This window comes from Mastigoproctus giganteus, chromosome 11 (genome assembly GCF_048544385.1).
Source record: "Mastigoproctus giganteus isolate SK-2022 chromosome 11, ASM4854438v1, whole genome shotgun sequence".
Lineage (NCBI taxonomy): Eukaryota > Metazoa > Arthropoda > Arachnida > Uropygi > Thelyphonidae > Mastigoproctus > Mastigoproctus giganteus.
The window spans coordinates 63560826-63578663 of NC_143585.1; the positions used below are offsets into that span (position 1 = coordinate 63560826).

At 37.6% G+C, this 17838-nt stretch overlaps 1 protein-coding gene across 7 annotated transcripts in view; it reads right to left on the bottom strand.

Annotated features, from left to right (window-relative positions):
- smash (smallish) overlaps nt 1-17838 on the bottom strand; it is a 291299-nt gene that overhangs the window by 184275 nt on the left and 89186 nt on the right. For 2 of the 7 annotated variants that reach the window (XM_090384896.1, XM_090384890.1), the window contains exon 1: nt 3317-3478. The exons of 3 other annotated variants lie outside the window; for them this stretch is intronic. The gene's annotated coding sequence lies outside the window, so the exon portion shown is untranslated. Of the gene's footprint in view, nt 1-3316; nt 3480-17838 lie in introns of those variants that run through there. 2 more of the 7 variants (XM_090384897.1, XM_090384892.1) reach the window with 2 other exon arrangements.

Here is a 17838-nt window from a genome sequence, read left to right on the forward strand (position 1 = left end):
ATTACATAGAGCCTTGTCAACATCTAGGCGTAGCGCTGTAGGACCAGATAATATCCGTTATTCGATGATACAGGAACTAAGTGCTGAATCACTGCAGTCACTTCTTGATCTGTTCAATAGGCTCTACCGGGAAGACACATTCCCTAAACAATGGCACCACGCTACAGTCCTTGCCTTCCTTAAACCAGGAAAAGACCCGACAAACCCTACTAGCTATGGACCCATTGCCTTGACCAGTTGCCTTTGCAAAATTCTCGAAAAGATGGTGAACCGTCGACTGATATGGTACCTTGAAATTTTCAATCTCTTATATTCTGCACAATTCGGCATTTGACAAAACAGATCAACACTAGATATACTAATAAGACTAGAGAATTCCATTCGGAATGCATTCCTTAGATCGGAACACCATGTAATGGTTTGCTTTGACATCAGCAAGGCCTATGATTCCACGGGGAAGTATGGAATACTCCGCGAATTACATCGCCATGGACTTCGGGGCCATCTCCCGATTTTCATACGCAACTTCCTATACAAGCGAACTTTCCAGGTTCGATTTAAAATTTCGCTGTCCGAACTATTTTTTCAAGAAGAAGGAGTTCCCCAGGACTCTGTACTCAGTGCTACACTCTTTATAATTGCGATAAACACCATTGCTGAACAACTTCCAAACACTATCGATAAGGCACTGTTCGTAGATGTGCCTTATCAATATTCCTTATCTGAGCTTGGAAGAACCATACACTTCTGTTGGGTCCCAGGACATATGGGAATCCCAGGAAATGAATTAGCGGACAATGCTGCAAAAGCAGCCGACTTACCACCTGATGTACAGTGGAGAGTTCCACATCAAGTTTATAATAATACAGGAAAAATGCATGTACCAGTGGCAATCAACATGACAAAACCAACTCGAAAATAAGCTTCGAAGTATCAAGCCAAATCTTGAGCAATGACCTTCAAGCCTCAGTGCAATTCGACAACAGGAGGTAATACTAGCTCATCTGCGAATAGGTCACACTAATATTACTCATGGTTATCTTTTAAGAGGAGAGATTCACCCCCCAGTGTGATCACTGTAAAAGAGTGCTTTCAGTGAAACCTATCCTTGTGGAATGCACTAAATTTGCAATAGAACGCCAGAATCTCTTCACTCCAGCCACAACTGAAGACCCACTAACGCTTATTTCACTTTTGGGCAATAAAACAGATGTTTCAAAGATTTTTACCTTTCTCAAAGCGATCAATGTATACCACCTCCTTTAGCTAGTCAAAAATCAGTTTCCTGACTCTTGATCCATAAATAAATACTAACCTATGTATGGCGCTCTATGGCCACAGACGCCCATGCGCCAAAAAAATCCCCAAACAAACAAATATCATAAGTTCTCTGACACCTACAGATCTTTGTTACTAAATATGACCAAATATAATTAATAAACATAAACGGAGTTAATGAATGAATGATTGAATGCTGGCTACGGAAAGATGTAGCCAGAGCATCACTCTGGCTACTCCTTTTTGTAACCGGCATTCATTTATTCATGATTCTTTTTTGGAGGGGGTCGGTTTCTGATGTGGTGACCATCGACTACTTTTTCACAATTCGTTGGTTATTCATGCATTATATCTGCACAAGTGTGGTTCACAAGCCGTTTTGCATGCTGTGTGGCCTGAAAAAACCGAAATAAGAAAAATTCCATTCCTTCCTCTTAAGATTGGCTAATTACATCCTCGATCGAAGCTTTTGAGAATTTGAATTCAGACCTCTCCGAAGGAGTGACAAGTGGCATAAACTCATTATACTCTCATGGAGAGCCTGTAGCCAGTTTCTCTCCCTAGTCGTTCATTTTTATACTCAACTGTTGAGCCCTTTGAGAAACAGTTGAGAAAGTACTCGAATCAATTAAAATAGCTTCATCCAGATCACTACGAACAGAATAGTTTCAAACTTCTGATTTGTTATCCTTTTCGCAAGAGTGAAGCATAGAAAATCTACTAATGAAAAAATATGGAAAAAAAGAAAAAAAAAAAAAAAACACGAAAAACCTACATTTTCTCACTCATCCGTAAGGGAATTACTTTTTTAAATTGGGGTATGCTTCTACTACGTTCTATTAAAAGATAATGGAAGGTTTCTTTTGTGACACTTTTTCTAAAATTCAATTCTTCGTTAAGAACTTTAATGAGTGATCTTTCAAGAAATGTCAACGCAAATTACTGGGAGAAATAATTAGTGCACGTCTAACAAATTAGTGTATAATCAGTACTAATAAACTTCATCTGTGTCAACAGAAAGAAAAACAGTTAATTTGGAAATATCATTTTTCCATAAATACGAAATATATAATCATACAAAGTTGTTGATTTTTATAAATCGAAGTAATATATGGTTTACTATAAATTGCTAAACAGATTTATATATTTATTAAACAATAACTCAATTATTAAATAAATGAATTATTATTATTGAAATATTTAATAACGATTTAATAATAATAATTTAAATTCAAGAATTCAATAACCCAATTTCATTATGACACTTGAAAAGTAGGGGAGAGAGAGAGAGAGAGAGAGAGAGAGAGAGAGAGAGAGAGCGAGCACTGGAAGGCCACTCCGACAACTGGATTATTCTGCATTATATCGAGTAAAGGTAGTTATTGGCCAGTTACCAGAGTAATTCTGGATAGTGCAACATATAATAAAATTATTCCAACATAAAATACAAATGTAAATTATAAATTCAGTTAAATAAATTAAAGCCATCGCGTAACAGTGCCGTAGATAAACAGTTTCGTATCCTGACTCTGATGTATATTTTTAATTCCATAAACATTCACTTTATAAATATTTGCATATATTATGGAGCGAGTTATTCTAACTGTAAGGCCTCTTTCCACTTATTCCTTATCTTAGGATGTTAGTAGCGATTGGCAATTTAAAAAACAGCGATGAAGAAAGTATACATACGAGTAAAGTACTTTTTTATTGTAGTATGTCAGTCCACATGCTGTTTATGTTCACTGCAACCACTGCCGTAGGCGTTTGGTATTCTTTTAGAAGCTATAAGTCGGCATTCCCCAATTGGAAAAGTATGGAACAACAAGATAAATTTGGATAAGTAAATTCAGCTCTATCCATCATTTGATTTTTACTCACCCGAAAAAAAGAATGCTCAAAATGGCTACCCACCATTATCAAAAGCTAATAATAACACACTTATAAAAACTTTCCTTGGGTTCCACAACTAACTGAAGTTTTCATTGAGTAGGCCACAGTTTACGAGTGGTCACCGAATATGGATAAGACAACTTACCTTGGTCGTACCTGGGTTTAAAATTCAGGCAGATGTCTTCGTTCGATAAACTACACCGTCGTTACCTGTTTACACCCCTTTATCGCTCCGTCTCACCAGTTAGTGAGATTCTCTGGTGCACTAGGGGTGCGTGTCACCAAATAGGGCTGACGGTGGCAGCAGTAGCATGTCGTACGCGGAACTAAATATAGCTTGCTCCTGCCACATCATCTCCTCCTGGTGACAAAGGGGCATCACATTCCTCTGTGCTTACCATTCAGAGGATTCCGAATGGCTCTGCCATTTATCACACGTGCGGGCCAAGGTCGTCGCCAGCTTCAGCTCTCTGTCTCTCGTGGCTGCTATCCAACAAGTTTTACGCGAGGATTTTGATGAACGATTGTGGTAGTGGAGAACACGTGTCTACGATATTGAAAGTAGCGTTAGACAAACTCTACAATTCCTTCTGACTTCCTTTCTTTAATTAATAATACGTACATTAATATGTCCAGTCTTTCTTCCTGTTCTACCATTGTTTCTGTGCCAGCTGTGTGTGTGTGTGTGTGAGAGAGAGAGAGAGAGAGAGAGAGAGAGAGAGAGAGAGAGAGAGAGGGAGAGAGAGAGAGAGAGAGAGAGAGAGAGCGAGAGGTCTAAGAATGCCCGTCTGCATTTAATAATTCAACTCCTATTGATTGGATTTTCAAAAAAAACTTTATATTTGTTTTTTTTTTAGAAAGATTTGCCTAGTCATCCCGAATTTCACTACATTCGGACCGGTGGAAATCAGGTAATTATTATTTTTGTTGGTCCGCAGGTTTGTTAGCGCATAAGGCAAAAGCAATAGCAGGTATCAAAAACTTCATGACGAGGAATCGACAGAAGTCGCCAGTTCATTAGTCGCATTACACGACCAACTGGTCTGCTGATTCTCAGATAGTCACTCAAGTTATATACAGATTGTATTCAACAGATACAAGCCCCATATAACTGACTATGAGAAATATGTGCAATTCTGCATGTTCTTATGTAATTGAAGTGAGAGGAAGAGAGTGATTTTTAGATATCTACCATAGGCGTCTGTTCACTGAGGAGTGACAGATATCTTTTTTAAACTCATATTTCATGGGATGCAGCTTAGTTTATTATTATTAAGTTTGTTGACGTGAATATACATCTTTTCCCGAACAGCAGTAGACTAGAGCTTTTATAACATCGTGAACTGAAAATATTTACTAATCGCCGGAAAAATCAGTCAAAACTCATTTTTTGAATTTTTTTTTTCTATTCCCTGTGATTACCATGGTAGCTGGTGCGCATGGATGACTTGAGACTTATTTAACAAGTGGTTGACAAGCTGATATAAATACAATATCAGATAGCCCAGATGAAGGATTTTAATACTGATTGACAACTAGCGTGCATAATGTGCTCTCGCATATCTCAGAAAATGTTCAGTTTACTTGTGAATTTGTACTGCTATTTTACAGCTATTGGATCTAGGCATATTTCATAGATTATAGTGGACAACATAATAGGTTGGCCATTTGTCGCTCAGTTTGGAGAGGTCTAGGTTAAAATCCCTTTAAGAAACTTGACAGATAGGATGCGTTCTTCTAGATTGCCATTTCTACTATTTCTGGTAATGTTTACTCTGTTATTTGAGGATCAAAAGGAAAACTTTTTTTTTTTTTTTTTTTCACATCCTTGTCTGTAATTCGCTGGGTTTTGACTTTTGACTGGAGATAGTTATAATTTAGAGATACTATGAAGAGTTGTCAAAATTCAAAATTAATTTCAAATTTAAGCTCTTCTGAGCAGTATCGATACTGCATCCCATTAAATTTAGTTTGTTTCATACAGAGTAGTGTGATTTATTTACATAGGATTTTCTGACATGTAGTACTTTTTTGTTATATGTTGGTGTGTGTTTGAGGTCCTATCAAACTATGGCAACTCCGCGTTTATAGTGTGTAGTTGCCGTACAGATAAAGGCCAATCAGCGTAGTGGCATAAATATATCGTAGTGTAGTGTCAGGTTGTATTGTTTATGTTGAGTGACTGGCCACTTAGTCTAGCTCATCGCAAAAAGCTATCACGAGCTAGTTACCATCCCTGGTAACTGGCTCTTGACATCGTGCCCATCTACCCAGCATGCAAATCAGAAAAACACTAGAGTTGTGTAATATATGCAGGGTAAAATGAAAAAAGAAGAAGAAGAAGAAGAGAAAGTATAAAGCAAGACAGGAAAGAAAACAGAGTAAAAGATAAGAAGAAGAAAAAGAAACGAAAAGCAGAGTAAAGAGAAGAAGAAAAAGAAACGAAAAACAGAGTAAAGAGAAGAAGAAAAAGAAACGAAAAACAGAGTAAAGAGAAGAAGAAAAAGAAACGGAAAACAGAGTTCCAATCCATCACATCCGTACACAACTTAATCCAGTTTTCAAAAGTTATCACAATCTGTCTTGCCCATAACAAATTACAGAGCTTTCTGAAATGAAGGACAAAGAGCGCTCCGACAGAATGAGTCGCTCAGCGATTTGCAGTTAAACAATTTGCACAAGTTAGTGTCGTATTCCTATATGAGCAATCGACATAAGAATGCCCACTTCTTGCACAATGCAATAAATTTCCCACGTGTAGTACTATGCATTTCATGCATACATTAAACACCATGTGGACTGACATACTGTAATAAAAAAGTTCATTATAGAAGTCATGTTCTTAATCTTCTTGGTTTTCTCATTTGGAAAATGAACGTGACACGAAAAAAGCAATTGATATATTTGTTAGAGGTTGGTAGTTATTTAAAAATCAACTGCGAAATGTTGGTATAAAATGGAAACGATTCCTGTAGAAACGCCTGATGACATTAAACAGACATCGAGTTAGATGTTGAAATTTAAAACTATGGAAATCAGTCATTGGTGCCTGAATAACCTAAGCGAAGTAGAATTTAAACAGTACTTGTTCAGATAGCGATAATCGACAAGAACGTGTCCCCCCTTCCATATGTAGCTCCTCCCAAGTCAGTAATAAGGTATCACAGAGTTATTACTGGAAAGCCAGTCGTTTACATTTGTGCTCTTTGTGCCTCGTTGACTCAGTTCTTATGGCCACTCTTAATGGTTTCCTCTGTCCGAAGTGGGAAATTGAAAGTTTGTCTGCATGTGGATTGACTGCCACAAGTGTTTTTCACTCGACAGAAGACCATTATCATATTTTCTGTGATATACGACATGGTGCACAGTATATTATATGATTTAGACTATGTAAACATCATCGGAACCTAATCTTGTGTGAATCTATGAGCTTCTTGTATATCATTCTGTGGTTCAATCTATGAGCTTCTTGTATATCATTCTGTGGTTCAGTCTATGAGCCTCTTGTATATCATTCTGTGGTTCAATCTATGAGCTTATTGTATATCATTCTAACAACAATTCAATCTCTGAGCTTCTTGTATATCATTCTACGGTTGAATCTATAAGCTTATTGTATATCATCCTGTGGTTAGCCACTGGTGAACCAGCGAACTTTGTAGCGCTAGTTATAATGCTATTTGTATATTTCCACAGTTCTTAGCTTCACTTGTCCATTTGTAATTACTGTACTTTTCTCCCACTAGATATTATTTTCCTGTTAATCCCCCTCCCAGTTAATCCCGGCATTTATTTTATGATTATGCCGTTTACAAGAAGACCCGGCATCTCTTTTATGATTAGTCAAGGCCCCTCATAGTTGAGGGCCTTGACTAATCATAATACTGTAATTATTATTATAATAATATTAAATCAGTTTTATTATCCATTTGGTTCCCACCTGAACAGCCTGCTGTCTAGGTGGGGGGGGGGGGTACATTCGGGAACACAGATCCAAAGTAATTTGTTCATCTGCCCCGCCCTCCTACCTGAAACGCCATCTTGGATTAGAATACTGGCACCTGCAATGGTTGAATTGCGTCACAAGGAAGCCTTTCACAATCTCCACGGCGGTTCTATTTGCAAACCCGAACATCACACCGTGGAAACACCTCATTGTTACACGAAATATTATAACCCTTAGTCAGCTGTTTACACACACCAAGCAAGTGCTGTCATAGTCACGATTTTTCTATTGGCTGTCAACCGCAACCGGCAGCTATTGCCAATGTGCCGTACAGGCGATTTGAGCCGGCTCCCTTGCCTTCCCTTCTCTTCCCTGGGCGGGGGGAGTAGGCGGCCTCGCTGTCCCCCTCCCGCCACTCCCACTCCCACTTTCTCCTCTGGTGAGGCACGGGCATGCCCCACTGTAATTGGAGTTGTCTTCTCTATCGGCTCCATATTTCTGTGTATCTCTCCCCAAGTCTTCCCTCTCCCCCCACTCTACCTGCACGCAAGTGGATTTAGAATTGTTGAATTTAGTTTGTGCCCCACACAAACTAAATTCAACAATCTAAAATCCATTTCGACCACCATTTTTGGCTCTCTCCTAGCGCTTCCCAGCTACGCTACGCTATTACCTTTTTTTTTTTTTTTTTTTTTAGGTCCTAGCCACTGAAAGTAAATCTTAAACTACTGGGTACCTGATCTGCCTCCACACGGCGAAAGTGGGGCAACGTTGGGCCTCAGCATTTTCCATTTATTAATACACACAGTTTACACACATTCATATATATACAAAACTTACATAGATTTATATACAATTATATATACATTTCCATCATCCAGGACGTGTGTGTGTGTGTGTGTGTGTGTGTGTGTGTGTGTGTGTGTGTGTGTGTGTGTGTGTGTGTGTGTGTGTGTGTGTGTGTGTGTGTGTGTGTGTGTGAGAGAGAGAGAGAGAGAGAGAGAGAGAGGTCTCAGCAGAGGTCTGGCGGCTAAATGGCCGGAGGAACAACGGTACACAACACTATACGTACAAGATCTTTATTTTATTTTTGTAAAGGTCCTAGCCACTTAAATCTCAGGAAACTAGGTGGCAGGATCTGCCACAGTAAATAATATCTAAACTACTGGGTACCTGGTCTGCCTCACGGGGATGAGTGTGGGCAACGTTGAGCCTCAGCAGGGGTCCAGAGGCTAAATGGCCAGAGGAACAACGATACACAACACTATACTTCAAGACCCACACACTTTTAAATCTATGGCTTTCCCAGTGAACTGGTACACCTAGAGTGAAAGCAACGCGGAGATGGGGGGAACCTCTGGCCATTTGACACTCTACACACTTTGGACACACACACAGCTTGGCTGCTTTCACTCCATCTGGCGATCTGAACTGGGTGCCCTAAACCGGTTCACTTTAAATCCCATTCCCTAGGCAGGGGGAGGAAAGGGTTTCTGTCTCTGCCCCCCCCCCCCATTTTTTTCCCTCCTGGTGGAGCTTGTCTCCACTGATCTTGCTGGGGATGCCTTCTCTATCATCTCCATACTCTACCTGTTCCTTCCCCTTCCTCAGTCTTCCTCAGTATAATTTGTTATACTCAAACTAAATATACGAGTTTTTATTATTATTATTTTTTATATATATAGGCCCTTGCCACTGAAATCTCTGGAAACTAGGTGGCAGGGCCTGCCAGAGTACCTAAGCGATCTCTCTATTGCCTGACCTTCCTCCTCGGGGATAAGTGTGGGCAACGGGGTGTCCCACCAGGGCCCCAACGACTAAATGGTCAGAGGAACAACAGAACACGACACTACACAACATAAACATACGCATTTTAAACCTCTGGCCTTTACAGAGTTCTGTGGTACATAACGCGGAGATGGGGGGACCCCTGGGGCCATCTGACAACTAACACGCTCTACATTTTTTTACACTTACACACTTTGGATGCCCCCGACATTGACAACATTCTATGAAGCGGGAAGAGAAGAAGATACGAAAATTACAACTTTACTCTCTACAAAACGCACTTCAAAGCCTAACATGTATTTCATACATGTTCCCCTCAAATACCATTAATTTCTGTAACATCCTTGAAATAGACCTAAGTAAAATATGTTTTGAAAAGAAATACAGAAAACAAATCCTAGCTGAAACCTTCTGCGTGGTTCAATTCTGACGCAGCACGAGTGCTTCCAGAAACAGTTTGAATAAATCTACAAACCAGAAACCTCGCGTCGGCGGCTGACAGGGCCAATTCAGGATGTGATGTTTTTTCGGCCTGGGATTTGCCAGTGGTCACTTTTTACGTGAAGTTCAAAATGGACCTCAGACCATTTCCCTACTAATTACATTAATCAATTTCTGTTCATTTTTATAAAATTAATTTCATCTAATTACTCTTGTTATTATACATTTATTTATTGTTATTTTATTTATTCCCATAACTTCATAAACCTTCTATTTTATTATTGTTATACACTAATTATTTATCTCTTGAGTCTTATAATCATTATTGTATTTACTGATTTGTGACTAATGTAACTCCGCTAGCATCTTGCTGTCCAGGTGTGAGATTATGATCTCCAACTGAATAAATAAATAAATAAATAAAACCATAACCATAGTAGAGTTATATAATAACTGGGCGCCTCCGTAGCCAGGAGCAACAGTGCGTAGCACACGCTTCTTGATTAGACCGGGGTTCGAGCCCATGACCACCAAATACGGAGGATGCGGAAAGGTCAGGGAATGACCACCGCATATCCCCGGAGCAATATGGCCTTAGTTGCTAATGCTCCTAAAAACCAAATAACAAAAAAACAACAACATATAATAACTATATCAATAATTCATAAATTAAGCATATACAGGCATAGTGCCAGGAGCTATTATAGAGTTATTACAGCTATAATAAGAGTTAGTTTTTGGGCAGTTTAGAATTATATACACAGTATGTAGTTTATATACAGTTGCAACATCTACAATGTACCTATTCTTAACCATATAGAGATATTAGTATGCACTTATTTACAGTACCTTTTAGAAATCTCAGAAGTTTCTAACTTGAGTTGTTATTCTCTTGTGGCGTAGATAGTCCAAGTTAATTTTGCCGTTTTTGAATTATGGGAGCCCCAGATTAGAGGAAACGCATCAGATCCTACAGGGTAACTTGTCTATAGGTATCTTCAAATATTTGTCGTCTACAAATCCGGTCATAGAGATTAATAATCATTATTAACCACATACAGTATAATAATGATTATTAGTCTTCTGTAACCCTGTTACCATTTGCGATAAAGATTATACTCATACTCATCTGGCCCGGAAGAAGTGGATTAACTATTCCACTTGTCCTGTTTTATTATAAAGTTTCTGAAGATAAAAGTAATTTCTTGCATTGTTTGGCCTTCTTTTCTACGCACACTTAATTGAAGCTTTGTTAAGATTCTTTTCCAACCAATCCGAGATGTTGTGAGCTATGAATTTTAAGTTGTTACGTTTCTTCCGTGTAATTTTCTTTTATTTCACCGTCAGCGATGACGTGAAGGCCAACAAAACTATTGGGAAAGATTTGTCGGTTCACGGAACATTCCAAATGATCAAGGGTGATTTCATTCATTCAGATATGCAAACAAACGAGGATAGTACACAATACGGAGACAAAGTTGGATTTGGAGTGGGGGATAAGTGAGTGTAGGCGTTTGATAAGCATCGTTCAGGTCGAAAGCACACGGTAATGAAGCTATTCCAAGTCAATGAACCAGAGGTCAAAGTTGGAAACACATTTGGGAGATACCCTGTCCTTTTAATTCAGGAATAAATGAAACATGCCTGGTACCGCTGTTCCCTAACCGAAGAAATAACCGAAACAGTGCAATTCAGCTGTAACTGTATTTAGTGTGTGGTGGGGGGAGGGAGATATCAAGAAGTAAACATTCGAAAATGCCAGGTCTATGCATTCAATACTGCTTATGTGTTATGTGTATTATGAAATCATGAATTGTTGAATTCGAAAGAAGATGCTACATAATTTCATTTCATTCAGTTCGAATCAAATGTGGATTCTAAAAGCTATATTATATTAACAAATAAAATCATATTTTTTATAAGAAATACGATTTTTCTTTTTCTGGTTTCCATTATTTCCGGAACATCATTTTGATCAGTCTCTGCTTTATTGCCCACCTTTTGGTTTCCTTAACTTGAAAACCATATGAAATTACTTTGACGTTTTCGTAAATTCGTATTTTTAACTTTGAATTTAACGATTCACGATTAAGCGTATTACACTACTTCATTTCCTGGCCAAGGTACTCACTAGTCTGTGTACTAGATCTCAACGTGCCCAGTTAAGGAAGTTGGTGACCAAATTACTAAGTTGTGGCCTGTTTCTTGGAGGAACTAATTGACATTTGACAGAAATTGTAGCTGCTGCTGGTGATGCTACCGAGAACCTTAATGTTAAAAAGACGCTGTCGCAGCGTGGCATATTAAAAAAAATTTTTAAGTTGTCCCAGCATTATTTAATATTTATCTTGAATATAATAATTATTAGATATAATCCACTATACTGTAATGCTTATTTTTTTTTTTCTTTTACTGATCATTTTTCACATTCACCCTATTTAGTTTCGATTTATTACTAACTGCTAAAATTCTGAGACGAAATAAAAACAACAAAAATAAATGTAAGTTTAACGTTTCTGTACCTATTTTCTGCTAATTTTAATATTTTAATTCATCTGTATACATTAACGTTGACCATATCGTAACCCTCCTACATAAAAATAAAAGAAAATAAAAAGTGAAATTAATTTCGCCTGTATTTCTCCCCTCCCAACTGGCACTCCTCTTCTCCATACTCCCTGTTCCAATTCTTTCGAGTTATTCAGGCAGGTAAGAGCATTTTGATGCCAGAGAGAATGAACAGTGCTGATATCACATTCACTCACAAAACCGGTCTAAGAGTTATCGTTTTATTTTTACGTTATATATTTATATTACTTATATTATGGAGGGATATGAATGAACTTTCAGAACGAAAGGAAAAGATGTTGCTCAGCTGGAAATCTTTTTGCTTCGCCTGCGGAAGCCATCACTTCATCATTCAACATGTGGGTGTGTCTTTTCAGTCAGTAAAAAAAATGCAGAGTTCGGAATGCAACCGGCTCCTCATCTCTAGAAAGGGTGTCGGGTTAACATTGTTACTCAGGCCACGTGCTTTCGCTGAACCTGGATATATCCAACGAATATGCTGGAAGTGTCAAATTACGGAATTCATTGCTTTAACCTGCGGTGTGCTTAAGCAAAGAAATTGAGTCTAGAAGAAATAGTAAATGGTTTTATTGTTCGAGGAAATCGTTTTGGTCAAGATAATTTTTTTTTCTCCACTGGAAATCAAATTAATTGTTGCATGCAAGGTCCGGAAGTTGGACCAGACAACCACTCGCTGCATTTATACACTTTAATTTTAAAGTTCGCATTATATTATCTGCTACCAGAAAAATTACATCTTAATAAGATAGAGTACTTCGTAAAACAATAAAAGTAATGATACCCCCACTGTGATGTTTCACAGCAATAACAGCAGCTTGCTAATATGTTATTTTAGATGGACCAGTTTTTAAATTTATTTCTCTTTATATCATACTGATACATACACTGGCCAAAAAATACGAACCTTTATTCAGTATCGAATTGGGCCGCCTTTTTTTCGAATAACAGCAAGTGTGCGGAGCAGCAGTCTAAGGTGTGTTAGTGCGTTTTGGTCTAAGTTTAATTATTGTTCAACTGCGACAAAGTTGAAGGAAGAGGACTTCGTTGCCGAATAGCTCTCTTACAGTATATCCCACGTACATTCTCAATAGCATTGAGATCAGATTGATGTGTGGGCTAGGGAAAATGGTGGAAATCCATTATGTTCTCTGAGCCATTCTTGCACGATGCGCTGTTGTATTGTCATCCATAAAATGGCCATCACCTTCGGGATAAAAGTAACGTTGCAGGGTGCAGTAGATCTGATACAAAATATCAGGTATTCCCTGGATGACGTTCGACCTTCCACTGGTATCAACGAACCCAGTTCGTGTCAACAAAACATTCCTCATATCATAACACCACCTCCACATGTTTGGGTTGTCAGTAAGCAGGTACCACCATCGCTTCGTGAGGTTCTCGCCACACTCTGCTTACCATCGGTTCATATCGTGATTTTTCTGACCACATGACTCTCTTCCATTGTTCCACTGTCCAATCACCACGTTCTCGTTACCACTGCAAGCGGATTTTCTGTTTTTCTCCGAAACAAGTGGCTTCCGAACAGTCAAGCGATTTTCAGTACCCAATTTCTTTGAGTTCCTGCGCATGGTATGGGTTTAAATAAGGCAATTCTAGGCTTGGTTGAATTCAGATGTTATTTGTTGCACACTGGATGTCCTATTTTTTCGTACAGTCCACCTTAGAGTCCGGTGGTTTCCCTCTTGAAGTATTGTTTTTCTACCTCATTTATGCTTTTGAGATGTGGAAGAAATGCTTGCTTTCCAGTAATTAAAAACCTTTGAGATGGATGCTTTTGAGAAACCAGTTATGTCTTTTGTTTCTTGAATCGTGGCACCTGCTAAACGTGCATCCACGATAAGACCTTTTTCAAAGTCTGATCGATGACGCGTTTTCCCCATTCTGGCTAGAGATTACAGTCGAACAGCCTGTGCAGTCTTTATTCTCAACAAGGAGGAAACACGTCATCACCCTACGTCAAAGTTTTCTTTCCATCTATTTGCATTTATTCTGTCTGCGACTGCCTTAATACAAAGAGTTGTGGTTTTTTGACCAGTATATGTGTAAATCATATATAAACCATATATGGCATAAAACAAATGGTACAGTGTAAGGCCAACAAAGCAAATGAAAATAATGTGATTGGCTTGGTTGAATTCAGAATTAATCACATTATTTTCATTAAACCATATATTTTTACAATGAAACAAAATGCACTACTTTTGGGAGATGGATGCGCCACTGGTTGAGTATTCTTGCCCCACTGCATCTTTCAAAAGTCACTTTGGATGAAGTTTTTTTTTTCAGTTGAACTCTATCACATAAGTCTGAGATTCAGCATGTAAACATTATGAAAATAAAAGTCCGATGTGTCACTACTAGGGGGCGAAGTATTTATTAACTATGAGCGTCGTTACAGTCAATAAATTCCCGACACTGAAAATGCAAAATACAACGATAGTGTGGCTCTCAGGACTCTTCCAAGTCAAAAATCAAGTGGTGCGATATCAGAGGAGTGAGGTTACTGCGGTAGCGGGCTAGATTAGAAATAAAAGTAAGAAAATGTTCATTATATTCTACAAATTTACGCAGTGATTCCTTTCGCTTGATGTTCACCTTAATAATTTTTTCATTGCAAAAATATGCAAATAAACTTTTAAATTTTAATGATTGTGAACTATCGAGCCGAGGAATTAGTATTGGAAATTAAACATACAAGGCATGATCATTTTCACGGTAGTTTAAGAAAATGAAACCGTCTCGCAAAATATTTTGAAAAAAAAAAAAACAATCCAGTAGTGTTATCCTTAAGGGGAAGCTAGCGAAACAGAGAGGAAATCAGTACGAAGGTCGATGTCCGTATGTTCAAGTATTGTACCTGAAAGAAATGAAGCGTATATGTTATTTTTCTTTTTAACTGTTTTGTCAAAGAAAACACTCGATCTTTTGCATTCTAACAGCAAATCTGTTTCGCAGTAGAAGGCCATTTTCGTTCTCCAAGTTCAAAAGGAAGTAGAGAACAAGAAATGTCTTTTTTTTTTTTCATTCACTTCCTTACTAGAAACCTAAATTCTGAGACAACTGTTATAGTGATAGTAGCTTCCTACGCTAATTACTAAATTAAAATTACTCAGCAAATATACTAATAGAATAGCTGAAGACACAAGGAAGTCGGTTCAGGTATAAATATATGCCAGACATAAATAGACCGTTTAATTATGGCTAAGGAAGAAATTTACTATATTAAATATATAATTTAATTATTTGGAGTAGGTTACCAAACTTTGACTACTGTTTAGCCCAGATTTGGAACTGTAAAAACATCAGCCTTCCACTTAAAATAACTGTCACTTTAGACTTTGTTTCAGTTTCATTGAACCCTTTGTAAGTATTTTTAAAGAAACTGTTTCTTAAATCTGAGTTAGACACCAATAGAATCTTTCAGAGATAAAATAAAAGATAAGACAAAAAGTGATCAACTATTTTTATTCCTGAAAATTGTCGAAAAATCTTGAATCTCTCTGTCTTCAAACATTTTGTTCCATACACTGGTGTCAAAAAGTTAAGTGACAAAAATAATTCCATCAGATTTTTTGTAGAATAGTATTGTAATTAATAGTACTCACTGTAATATTCAAACTTGATATAATTATTAGAGTTAATGATATTGAGTCTGAAAGGATATTCCCTATTTTCATGAATCATAATTGTGAAATCATGACTACCCAAAATTGAGTGGCCAGTCAAATGTTTAACAGGGCGAAAATCATCTATGACAGTCAAATGATTGTGAGGTTTGCGAGGCTGATAAGAGGACTTGAAATACACTCTTCTACAAAAAATATTTTAACGCATGGAGAGTTTTGGGAAGTTGTTCATCGCTATGCTTCTGAAGTGTAAAGGTGCTGTACACGGCTTCACCAATGTGGTTATCGGTGCGGCCGTTAAACTTGATGCCTCTCTAGGTCGTTGCCATGATACCTGATGTTAAAGAGATGAGAGAGAGTGTTCCATACTCTTTCCAAACGAGAATCAGTTTCAAATCAATCTGAATCTTGAGTCATATATGAAAATGATCATTGTTTCGTTGTTGTTGTTGTTATTTGGTTTTAGGAGCATTAGCAACTAAGGCCATATTGCTCCTGGGATATGCGGTGGTCATTCCCTGACCTTTCCGCATTCTCCGTATTTGGTGGCCACGGGCTCGAACCCCGGTCTAATCAAGAAGCGTGTGTTACGCACTGCTGCCCCTGCCCACCTGGCTACGGAGGCGCCATTGGTTCGTTGGTCTTGGTATTTCATAAATCTGCTACTGAAAATTATTAAATTCATTAATCAACTATTGTCATTTGTATAATTATATGCATATTTACTAATGTTTCTAGAAGTCAAGCTAAAGCCTCTTTTCGATAGGTAGATTAAACATTTCACAAAAGCTTGTTCTATGCATTCATTAACACCAGTTTGTTTCCAGGATTGCTTATAAAATACACAGCTTCACTATCTGCTGCAGCTCTTCTAATGATTGTATTGTATGGAACTTTCTAAAGTTTCAGCTGCCTAACTTAAGGTACACTACTCTCTTTAACAGTACGAACTGCTTCGCGCATGTTAACCTCATCTAGCCTTGTGAAAAATTTTTCGAATATAATTTTGTATCATTTTGAATCTTTAAATAAAGCTCCATGTTAGAGTAAATTTATACTAAAATTTAATTTTGTAAAATAGTTTTTAAATAAAGTAAATAAAAACAACACAGAATGATCCTAATCACTTTAAAATAAATCAAAATCGCCCCTATTTCAAAGGTTTCAAATACATTTCAGTATTTTTGAATGCCATAAAGGAGTAGAATACTGGTACCTATGATTGAACTGGACCACAATTCCAAATCGATCATTTACAGAAGCGCATTTCAAAACCTAACATGTTTCCCCTCCAACACCACCATTTTCTGCAACACTCTAGTAATATATCTATACAAAATATGTTTTTAAAAGTATTACAGAACACAAATCTAGGCTGAAACTTCTATAATTCAATTCTAACACAGAAAGACTCATCTGAATTGACATGATTTTCTCAACAATAAAACTTTGTCTTCAATTAATGAAAGTGGATAGCGGACCACAGATGACTGTTAATTGCATTATCTCCTTTCAGTTTATTTTTTAATTTAGTTTAATTTTCTCTTGTTTTATTTTTATTTTTATTTTAGTTATTTCCAAAAATTTTGTAACTTTTTACTAACTCTCTCATATTTATTATTAGTATTAATATGATGCATAAAAAGCAAGCTTATACAACACCAGCCAAAAAAATAAACTACCCACATCACCCGTCTGTCCCATCGTTGTCTAGTTCCTCCTTGAATATATTCAAATTACCCATTTCAACAACAACAACAGATGGAAGTTTAACCACCAGCTGACTGAAGGCAAATTTCCGCGCGCAACCTTTCTGCAACCATTCTTCCGCAATTTGAATTTATGCCCTCCCACGTGTGTGTGCAAGAGGTAAGATGCCATCAGCATTGAGCTTACTCAACACATATAAAGCCTTAAACACCGTAGTCAGATCCCCTTGCACCATTTTGTCTCCAGATGATGCAATTTACAGAACCGAAGCCTTTCCTGGTAAGAGCATCCTTTTTGTTCCCTTCACTAATCTCGTTGCTCTTCTCTTGCCCGTTCCAACAGTTCCACATCTTCTTAAAATGAGGCTTCCAGACTTGTATTCAGTACTCAAGATATGTACTAACCATTGCCTTTATACGATGGCATAATAATTTCCTTATCCCTCCTGATAAAATTACTGTATATCGTTGACAACACCCCATGAGTTGCATTAGCAGCCCATCTGCCTGTTTATTATTATTATTATACACTATCTTTCGAGTTTTA